This window comes from Salvelinus alpinus, chromosome 3 (genome assembly GCF_045679555.1).
Source record: "Salvelinus alpinus chromosome 3, SLU_Salpinus.1, whole genome shotgun sequence".
Lineage (NCBI taxonomy): Eukaryota > Metazoa > Chordata > Actinopteri > Salmoniformes > Salmonidae > Salvelinus > Salvelinus alpinus.
Genome location: NC_092088.1, coordinates 69,611,681 through 69,623,499, shown reverse-complemented (window position 1 = coordinate 69,623,499; position 11,819 = coordinate 69,611,681). Strand labels below are relative to the sequence as shown.

Genomic DNA, 11,819 nt, shown 5'->3' with positions numbered 1-11,819 from the left:
CACAGCAGGATAGCGTGGAGAGGAGTGTGAGTAATGATAGATGGGAGTCTCCCTGTATGGCCCACCAGCGTACTCGTACCTAATGATGAGCCTGGTCTTTTACTAGACAGGTGGATATGTAATGTCCTGAAGTACCACAATACAGACAACTTTCGCTCAGTCTGCTTAAACATTCCTCAGGAGACAATCTAGCCCTGCCCAGTTGCATGGGCTCCAGAGGAGGCGAGTCGACAGTCCTCGATGATTCCCGGGGGAACTTGGGTGACATTGGATTCTCTCGGGAATGCAGGCGTCAGGGACTTGCGGGATTCTTCGGAGGCAAGGGGGAACCTGTGGACGAGCACGTGTGGCCGGGAACAGACCTCTCCCTGCCTCATTCCCGTAACCACCCATCGATCCTGATGGTCAGGGTTATGAGGGAGTCGAGGTCCATGGGCAGCTCCCGAGCTGCGAACTTATCTTTAATTCCCTATGATAATCCGTGAAGGAAGGTGTAAAACAGGGACTCCGGGTTCCAGACACTCTCGGAGGTCAACGTGCGAAAATCTACTGTGTCATCTACCACACTACGGGAGCCTTGACGCAGTCGAAGTAGCTTCCAAGCCGCCTCTCTCCCAGACACCGGAAAATCGAACACCTTCCTTACCTCCGCCATGATATCCTCCAGACTAAGGCAAATGGTGGATTGTTGCTCCCACACGGCCGTAGCCCAGTCTCCCTCCTTCCCGGACATCAGCATTATAAGATATGCTATCTTCGAACGATCCGAAGGAAATGAAGAGGGCTGTAGCTCGAAGATGAGAGCACTGGGAGAGAAACGCCCGGCAGGTTCGAAGGATCCCCAGCATAGCGCTCCAGAGGAGGTGAGCGGGTTCTCGGGAAGCCGGAGTAGGGTGGGGAGAAGCACCGCTGGTAGCGGGGTTACAGGGAGTCTGGAAGGTTACCGTTGTGGCTTGCTGCCTAGTATATAGCCAGTGGAATTGTTCCAACAATGTATGGAAGACATGGTCATGGCTTTTCGCCAATTATGGAGTCCCTCCCCAAGGTTATGAAGTAACTCCTCGTGTCTTCCAATGGTGGCTCCTTGGAGGGAGACAGTCAATCAGGGACAGAACAGCGGGCAGGCTCAGGGTCAGGGCAGGCAGAAAGGTCGGAACCGGGAAGACTAGAAAACAAGAATTAGAGAACTGGAGAAACAGGAAACATGCTAGTAAGACCTGACAAAACAAGACGAACCATCAACAGACAAACACAGGGGATAATGGGTAAAAAATAGGAGACACCTGGTGGGGGGTGGAAACAAGCACAAGAAAGGTGAAACAGATCAGGGTGTGACAATTTCAGCTCATGAAACATGGGTCCTACACTTTACATGTTGCGTTCATAGTTTTGTTCAGTATATATAGCTACTGATTTTCTTTGAATCGCTTTCTCATTTCACTCTTTAGAATATTTCTACCACTCTCTCTTTTTATCTTCTGCTTCTTCTCTTCTCTCTGTTCCTCATTTTCTTTACGGCTCTTTCTCTCTCTCTCTCAATTCAATTTCAATTTAAGGGGCTTTACTGGCATGGGAAACATATGTTTACATTGCCAAAGCAAGTGAAATAGATAATAAACAAAAGTGAAATAAACAATAAACAATTAACAGTAAACATTACACTCACAAAAGTTCCAAAATAATAAAGACATTTCAAATGTCATATTATGTCTATATAGTGTTGTAATGATGTGCAAATAGTTCAAATACAAAAGAGAAAATAAATAAACATAAATATGCATTTACAATTTACTATGTTTATTTGTATTTCACCCAATTGATATTGGAGTTTATCAAAATTGGATATGTTTTCAAATTCTTTGTGGATGTGTGTAATCCCAGGGAAATATGTGTCTCTAATATGGTCCTACATTTGGCAGGAGGTTAGGAAGTGCAGCTCAGTTTCCACCTCATTTTGTGGGCAGTGTGCACACAGTCTGTCTTCTCTTGAGAGCCAGGTCTGCCTTTGGCTGCCTTTCTCTATACATAGTCAAAGATTTCCTTAATGTTGGGTCAATCACAGTGGTCAGGTATTCTGCCACCAAATAGCATTCTAGCTTGATCTGTTTGTGTCAAGTAATTGTCTTTTTGTTTTCTCATGATTTAGTTGGGTCTAATTGTGTTGCTGTCCTGGGGCTCTGTGGGGTCTGTTTGTGTTTGTGAACCGAGCCTCAGGACCAGTTTGCTTAGGGACTCTTCTCCAGGTTCATTTCTCTGTAGGGGGTGGCTTTATTATGGAAGGTTTGGGAATCACTTCCTTTTAAGTGGTTGTAGAATTTAACGGCTCTTTTCTGGATTCTGATCATTAGCGGGTATCGGCCTAATTCTGCTCTGCATGCATTATTTGGTGTTTTACATTGTACACAGAGGATATTTTTGCAGAATTCTGCCTGCAGAGTCTTAATTTGATACTTGTCCCATTTTGTGAATTCTTGGTTGGTGAGCGGACCCCAGACCTCACAACCATAAAGGGCAATGGGTTATATAACCGATTCAAGTATTTTTAGCCTGATCCTAATTTGGAACACCATTATTTTTGTCTTACTGAGATTTACTGTCAGGGCCCAGGTCTGACAGAATCTGTGCAGAAGATCTAGGTGCTGCTTGCTGTATGCCCTCAGTGGTTGGGGACAGAAGCACCAGATCAGCAAACATTTGACTTCAATAGTAGGGTGAGGCCGGGTGCTGCAGACTGTTCTTGTGCCCTTGCCAATTTGTTGATATATATGTTGAAGAGGGTGGGGCTTAAGCTGCATCCCTGTCTCAACCCCCTGCCCTGTGGAAAGAAATGTGTGTTTTTTGCTAATTTTAACCGCACACCTGTTGTTTGTGTACATGGATTTTATAACGTCATATGTTTTTACCCCAACACCATTTTCTATCAATTTGTATAGCAGACCCTCATGCCAAATTGAGTCAAAGGCTTTTTTGAAATCAACAAAGCATGAGAAGTCTTTGCCTATAATGACACAAGGCGAGATCCAGATGCAGACACAGGAGGCAGATGGTTGGAGTCTTACAATGTTAATTCATCCAAAAGGAGTAGGCAAGAGAATTGTTGTGGACAGGCAAAAGGTCAAAAGCAGATCAGAGTCCAGGAGGTACAGAATGGCAGACAGGCTCGTGGTCAAGGCTGGCAGAATGGTCAGGCAGGCGGGTACAGAGTCCAGAACAGGCAAGGGTCAAAACCGGGAGGACTAGAAAAAGGAGAGTAGCAAAAAGCAGGAGAATGGGGGAAAACCACTGGTTGACTTGGAAAACATAGAGATGAACTGGCACAGAGAGACAGGCAACACAGGAATAAATACACTGGGGAAAATAAACGACACCTGGAGGGGGTGGAGACAATCACAGGGACAGGTGAAACAGATCAGGGGGTGACATTGCCTTTGTTTTGATTTGTTTGTTTGTCAATTAGGGTAAATACGTGATCTGTTGTATGGTAATTTGGTAAAAATCCAATTTGACATTTGCTCAGTACATTGTTTTCACTGAGGAAATGTACGAGTCTGCTGTTAATGATAAAGCAGAGGATTTTCTCAAGGTTGCTGTTGATGCATTTCCCACAGTAAATATTGGGGTCATATTTGTCTCCACTTTTGTGGATTGGGGTGATTGTAATTGGAGAATCCAGTGCATTCTGGTAGTCTTTAATAGTTGATTCTACGATTTGTATTTGATCATGTATATGTTTTTGCTGTTTGTTCTTTTGTTATAGAGCCAAAATGATTGGTGAAGTGGTTCATCCATACATCTCCGTTTTGGATAAATAACTCTTCGTGTTTATGTTTTTTTTTTTAGAGTTTTCCAATTTTCCCAGAAGTGGTTAGATTCTTTGGATTCTTCAATTACATTGAGCTGGTTTCTGACGTGCTGTTCCTTCTTTTTACGTAGTGTATTTCTGTATTGTTTTAGTGATTCACCATAATGAAGTGGTAGGCTCAGGTTTGAAGGGTTTCTATATTTTTGGTTGGATAGGTTTCTCAATTTCTTTCTTAGGTTTTTGCATTCTTCATCAAACACTTTGTCATTGTTGTTAATTTTCTTAGGTGGTCTGCTTGAAATGTTTAGATTTGATGGGGAAGCTGAGAGGTCAAATATACTGTTTAGGTTTTCTGTTGCCAAGTTTACATTTTGTCCAGGAAATTGTCTAGATGGGATTGCATTTTTTGTTGCCTAATAGTTTTTTTTGTAGATTTCAACAATACTTTCCTTCCATCTATAGCATTTCATAATATTATTCAGTTTGTTTGGCTTTGATCCCTCATGATTGAGCATAGCTCTGTTCAAGTAGAATGTGATTTTGCTGTGATCTGATAGAGCATTCAGTCAGTCCACTGACACCCCTGAGAGACTCTGGGTTGAGGTTAGTGATAAAGTAGTCTACAGTACTACTGCCAAGAGATTAGCTATAGGTGTACCTACCGTAGGAGTGTCCCCTCAAAGCCTACCATTGACTATGTACATACCCAGCGTCTGACAGAGCTGCAGGAGTAGTGACCCGTTTGTGTTGGTTATGTTGTCGTAGTTGTGTCTGGGAGGGCATATGGGAGAGGGAATGCTGTCACCTCCAGGTAGGTGTTTGTCTCCCTGTGTGCTGAGGGTGTCAGGTTCTTGTCCAGTTCTGGCATTTAGATCGCCACAGACTAGTACTTGTCCCTGGGCCTGGAAATTAGCTTCTCCATCTTAGAGGGGGAGATCATCATCTTTAATGTATGGGGATTCTATAGTTGTTGTTTTTTACAATCCCTGTCTTACGTTAGTTAGGATCACCACTTTATTTTAAGAATGTGAAATGTCAGAATAATAGTAGAGATAATTATTTATTTCAGTTTTTATTTCTTTCATCACATTCCCAGTGGGTCAGAAGTTTACCTCCACTCAATTAGTATTTGGTTGCATTGCCTTTAAACTGTTTAACTTTTACTTGGTACTCATCCCGGATCCGGGAGCACCCTCATCAGTAAAAAAGCTAGCATAGCCTAGCCTAGCATAGCGCCACAAGTAAATACTATCATCTAAATATCATGAAATCACAAGTCCAAGACACCAGATGAAAGATACACATCTTGTGAATCCAGCCATCATTTCTGATTTTTAAAATGTTTTACAGGGAAGACACAATATGTATTTCTATTAGCTAACCACGATAGCAAAAGACACAACTTTTTTTTCCCACCATTTTTTTACTGCATAGGTAGCTATCACAAATTCGACCAAATAAAGATATAAATAGTCACTAACCAAGAAACAACTTCATCAGATGACAGTCTGATAACATATTTATTGTATAGCATATGTTTTGTTCGAAAAATGTGCATATTTCAGGTATAAATCATAGTTTTACATTGCAGCCACCATCACAACTCTCACCAAAGCAACTAGAATAACTACAGAGAGCAACGTGAATTAACTAAATACTCATCATAAAACATTTATGAAAAATACACAGCGTACAGCAAATGAAAGACAAAGATCTTGTGAATCCAGCCAATATTTCAGATTTTTTAAGTGTTTTACAGCGAAAACACAATTTAGCATTATATTAGCTTACTACAATAGCCAACCACACAGCAGCATTGATTCATGCACGTTAGCGATAGCGAATAAACCAGCAAAAGATATAAATTTTTTCACTAACCTTCTCAAAACTTCATCAGATGACAGTCCTATAACATCATATTACACAATACATATATTGTTTGTTCGAAAATGTGCATATTTAGCGGCACAAATCGTGGTTATACAATGAGAATAGTAGCCAAGCTGCAAACAAAATGTCAGGAGAAATCTTGGGAGAGGCACCTAATCTAATCAATAACTAATCATAAACTTGACAAAAAAATACAGGTTGGACAGCAAATGAAAGATACATTAGTTCTTAATGCAACCGCTGTGTTAGATTTTTAAAATTAACGTTACTACGACATACAGCGTGCGTTAAAGCGAGACCGCACCGAAATTAATGGCGGAATAGTAGTTTAACATTTTTCAACAGAACAACGAATTAACATCATAAATAGTTCTTACTATTTGATGAGCTTCCATCAGAATCTTGTGCAAGTTGTCCTTTGTCCAGAAGAATCGTTGCTCGGTTGTAGATTGTCGTCTTCAACTTTGGAATTAGCAGCAAACATTAGCCATGTGGCGAAGACGTGTCCAACTCACTATAACGCAGCACAAATGAAATACCGAAAATCGCAATATACTGATATAAACTGATATAACTCGGTTTAAAATGACTACATTATGATGTTTTTAACACCTATATCGAATAAAATCAGAGCCGGATATATCTAAAGCCTATAACGAGAGCTTTTCAGAATGCAATCCTGAGGTCTGTCTTGCGTCATGACGAACGTTGAAAAGACTGCACACCCGGTTCCAAGAGCTTTTATACGGCCTCAGAACTACCCAGACACCCCATTCAAATTCTCACTGCTTACTGACATCTAGGGGAAGGCGTATGCAGTGCATGTAGACCCATAGATTACATGCAAATGTATAAACTGACCCTGGAACAGAGCCCCCGATTTGAGATTTTTCAGTTCCTGACAGGAAGTTTGCTGCAAAATGAGTTCTGTTTTACTCACAGATATAATTCAAACGGTTTTAGAAACTAGAGAGTGTTTTCTATCCAATAGTAATAATAATATGCATATTGTACGAGCAAGAATTGAGTACGAGGCAGTTTAATTTGGGAACAAATTTTTACAAAGTCGAAATGGCGCCCCCCTATTGAGAAAAGGTTAACTTACGTCAAACAAATCGTGTAGCCTTCCACAAGCTTCCCAAAATAAGTTGGGTGAACAGAGTCAGATTTGTAGGCCTCCTTGCTCACACACGCTTTTTCAGTTCTGCCCCAAATGTTCTATAGGATTGAGGTCAGGGCTTTGTGATGGCCACTCCAATACCTTGACTTTGTTGTCCTTAAGCCATTTTGTCACAACTTTGGAAGGAGGCTTGGGGTCATTATCCATTTGGAAGACCCATTTGCGACCAAGCTTTAACTTCCTGAATGTCTTGAGATGCTGCTTCAATATATCCACATAATTTAGCTTCCTCATGATGCCATCTATTTTGTGAAGTGCACCAGTCCCTCCTGCAGCAAAGCACCCCCACAACACGATTCTGCCACCCAAGTGCTTCACGGTTGGGATGGTGTTCTTCAGCTTGCAAGCATCCCCCTTTTTCCTCCAAACATATCGATGGTCATTATGGCCAAACAGTTCTATTTTTGTTTCATCGGACCAGAGGACATTTCTCCAAAAAATACGACCTTTGTCCCCATGTGCAGTTGCAAACCGTAGTCTGGCTTTTTTATGGCGGTTTTAGAGCAGTGGCTTCTTCCTTGCTGAGCGGCCTTTCAGGTTATGTTCGATATAGGACTCGTTTTACTGTGGATATACTTTTGTACCTGTTTCCTCCAGCATCTTCACAAAGTCCTTTGCTGTTGTTCTGGGATTGATTTGCACTTTTCGCACCAAAGTACGTTCATCTCCAGGAGACAGAATGCGTCTCCTTCCTGAGCGGTATGACGGTTGCGTGGTCCCATGGGGTTTATACTTGCGTACTATTGTTTGTGCAGATGAACGTGGTACCTTCAGGCATTTGGAAATTGCTCCCAAGGATGAACCAGACTTGTGGAGGTCTACTATTTTTTTCTCAGGTCTTGGCTGATTTCTTTTGATTTTCCCATTTTTGTCAAGCAAAGAGGCACTGAGTTTGAAGGTAGACCTTGAAATACATCCACAGGTACACCTCCAATTGACTCAAATTATGTCAATTAGCCTATCAGAAGCTTCTAAAGCCATGACATAATTTTCTGAATTTCCAAGCTGTTTAAAGGCACAGTCAACTTAGTGTATGTAAACTTCTGACCCACTGGAATTGTGATACAGTGAATTATAAGTGAAATAATCTGCCTATAAACAATTTTGGAAAAATGACTTGTGTCATGCACAATGTAGATGTCCTAACCGACTTAGACTATAGTTTAACAAGACATTTGTGGAGTTGTTGAAAAACAAATTTTAATGACTCCAACATAAGTGTATGTAAACTTCCGACTTCAATTGTAGGTAATGAGGACATTTTCTCTGCTGAGATAATTTCTTCATTCATTTCTGTTTCGACTAATTTAATAGAGCGGGTTAGGTCTGCTTTATACCAAATTAGCATACCCCCTGAGTCTCTTCCCTGTTTCACACCTGGTAGTTTGGTGGATGGGCCTACCAGCTCTTTGTAACTTAGAGGGCAACCAGTGGGTCCGTCTCCTTTATACCATGTTTCTTGTAGGATGACAATGTCTATATTTCCAATTTCTTTAATGAAATCTGGTATCCTGCTCTTTAGGCCAAAGGCAGATGACCTCAGAACTTGTTTATTCCAGGATGAGATAGTAAAAGCTTTGTGTTCTATAGTGTCTAGTGTTTTTTGTGTGTGTGGTTTATGCCCAGACCATCACAGTAGGTGTGAGCAGAGCATATTGAGCATCTGATACATACCTCTTAGATCACAGGATGGGGCTTGGGCAGGTGTAATAGTGGGGGGTTGGGCCTGTTGCTCTGCTCACGGCCTGGGCATATGTCCTGCTGTCATGTTGAGGTCCTTGTCGCAGGGGCGGGGGGCATGGGGTGGGCAGAAGGGGCATAGGTCTGATATGGGGGGGCTATATAGGGTGTGACCAGGGTTTACTTGGGGTGGTCTTAGCTGGTTGGGGTGTGGCTGGTGATGCTGTGGTCTGGGTGTTGGTCCTCTTGGCATGGGTTCTCTCGGTGCAGGTCCTTTGGGAGGGGGTCTTGCAGGTCTGGGATGGTGTCTTGCTGGTCTGGGCGGGGTGTCCGTTGCTCTGTTGCCCCTGTGTGAGGTGCTGGGGCTATGCTTGAGAGTGACGTCCTTCAGCGTCCTGGCAAAAGTTGGGATTAGTGCCAACTTGTAGAGGTGGACCTGGTCATAAAGGCTGTTCAAGTCCAGGGTGGAGTGGTGGGCCAGGTAGACATTAGGTTTTGAGGCACAGTCTCGCGAAATGCTTGCATTCACCCACTGTATGGTGGCAGGGTGAAAGTATTTTCGTGGTAGCAGGATGGAGATAACCAATTGTTGGGGAAAGTGGAAGATGCTTTTTCAATGTATATTCCAGGATGAGTTTGGGCATGCCTAGAGTTTGGGCACCAGAGTTTAGCCACTTTGTGTTTGGGGAAAGGTTTATCATCTTGAATGTATTTGCCAATTGAGTCAATGAGGAGCACAATCTCTGGCTTTTGTGTGTCCTCAGTGGATGTGTGCAGGGTTGTCGGGGGAGCTGACAGGGGGGCTGTAAGGTAAGGGTGGGGTGTGTTAGGTTGGTTTGTCCTGCTCTCTCTGTCTCTCTCTCAATTCAAGGGCTTTATTGGCATAATAAACATATGTTTGCATTGCCAAAGCAAGTGAAAGATAATAAACAAAAGTGAAATAAACAAAAATGTACAGTAAACATTACACTCACAGAAGTTCTAAAAGACATTTCAAATGTCATTATGTCTATATACAGTGTTGTAGCGATGTGCAAATAGTTAAAGTACAAAAAGGAAAATAAATAAACATAAATATGGGTTGTATTTAAAATGGTGTTCTCTCTCTCTCTTTCTCTGTGTTTCTCTCTCTCTATGTTTCTCCTTATTTCTCTCTGTCTGTCAATCTCTCTTTCTCTCAATTCAATTTCAGGGGCTTTATTGGCATGGGAAACATATGTTAACATTGCCAAAGCAAGTGAAATAGATAATAAACAGAAAATGTACAGTAAACATTACACTCAGAGTTTATCTCTCTCTCTGTTCCTCTCTCTGTTTCTCGTTATTTCTCTCTCTGTCCCCATTTACCTCTCTACCTCTCCCTTCCGCTTTAGTAGATTAGCCTGTGTAGAGAAATAACATAACTTATCACATGTCTTTAGACTGGCTATACAGTGACAGAGATTCCTGTTAGTGTAAATATTGACTTCCATGATTCACAGTCACACACAGAGGTAGGCTAGTAACCTAATGTCAATAGACCTTGTGGACCCTAGGAAGAGTCGCTGCTGCTTCAGCAGCAGCTAAAGGGGATCCAAATAAAATACTAAAAACCACTGGACGAAAGGTACAATTGTGCTGTGTATGTTTGCCAACCATTGTAATACAGTCAAAGGAAAAATAGTTTTTTCAAGGTGTGAGTTGCTAGGAACTGAATCATGGAAAGGACCAGCATCAATATGTTAAAATTGTTGTTGGCATACTGTAGAACAGAGGAGACTAGTTGGTGTGCTGCTAAAAAACATAGAGCATTATATATAACTAAAACGAAAAGTATTTTTACAAAGCTGAACCATAGAGCTCCAGTATAGTATGGTAGACTCTTCCTCATGCACTATTGAGAGAATCTGACAGGGCAGATGCATGGCTCTACAACTCTCTAAGCAGGTAGTGCTTGGCAACAAGACAGTCCATTGGGATATACTCACACGCTACATCCAACCTTAGCTTGATATAGTAGTGATGAAGCAGGGGTCTCTCTTTGTTGAAAGTAGACATGTATTGATGTACAGCCAGCAGGACACAAAATTAATCTACCATCTGTATTCCAAATCTCCCCAGGAAAATATCAGTTGAAATATACATTGTTTATAAATGTACCTCCATGCTGTACATTCATTTGCTCAGTAATTCTTGGCAAAATCATTGAGACAGTAGCTACCCAGCTAGGACATTTGGCTCCTTGGAAGTTGTGGAAACGGAAGGTTTTGGTTTCACATTGGTTCTGGGAACAAAGCCATACGTTTCCTGACCTGTAAAACGGAATGTTTTTCAAACATTCTGATAACGGAAGTGAACATTTAGCCTGATCTGGGAACGTTTACTTTTAGGTGGCAGGGAGGTTTTGAGAACTTTTTATTCTGGTTCTTTTCAAGTTTTCCAGGGAGATTTTCTTAACATTCTGAGAGTGGAAATGATGGAGGTTGGAGGTTTTTTTTAAACTTCCTTAAAACGTTCATGTTTAAATGTTTCAAGAACACTGGTAGCTTATTTTGGGTTAACATTTGTTTTACTCTATGCACAGATAAGACATATGGAAATTAATTTTCTTATGCATTAATCATGCAAACTATTTATTTTTATTGTGACGCAACAGTGAGATTCGAACCTAAACTCAGCAAAAAAAGAAAAGTCCTTTCACTGTCAACTGCATTTGTTTTCAGAAAACTTAACATGTGTAAATATTTGTATGAACATAACAAGATTCAACAACTGAGACATAAACTGAACAAGTTCCACAGACATGTGACTAACAGAAATTAAATAATGTGTCCCAGAACAAAATCAAAAGTAACAGTCAGTATCTGGTGTGGCCACAGCTGCATTAAGTACTGCAGTGCATCTCCTCCTCACGGACTGCACCAGATTTGCCAGTTCTTGCTGTGAGATGTTACCTCACTCTTCCACCAAGGCACCTGCAAGTTCCCAGACATTTCTGGGGGGAATGGCCCTAGCCCTCACCGTCTGATCCAACAGGTCCCAGATGTGCTCAATGGGATTGAGATCCGGGATCTTCGCTGACCATGGCAGAACACTGACATTCCTGTGTTGCAGGAAATCATGCACAGAACGAGCAGTATGGCTGGTGGCATTGTCATGTTAGGATAAGACTGCAGGAAGGGTACCACATGAGGGAGGATGTCTTCCCTGTAACACACAACGTTGAGATTGCCTGCAATGACAAAACCTCAGTGACACACTGCCCCAGACCATGACAGACCCTCCACC

At 41.8% G+C, this 11,819-nt stretch overlaps 1 protein-coding gene across 1 annotated transcript in view; it reads left to right on the top strand.

The window, feature by feature from the left end:
* The first annotated feature begins 3,298 nt into the window (after nucleotides 1–3,298).
* Nucleotides 3,299–11,819, top strand: part of pde6gb (phosphodiesterase 6G, cGMP-specific, rod, gamma, paralog b) — a 34,839-nt gene continuing 26,318 nt past the window's right edge. The window contains exon 1 of the mRNA XM_071393868.1: nucleotides 3,299–3,399. The gene's annotated coding sequence lies outside the window, so the exon portion shown is untranslated. The remainder of the gene's footprint in view (nucleotides 3,400–11,819) is intronic.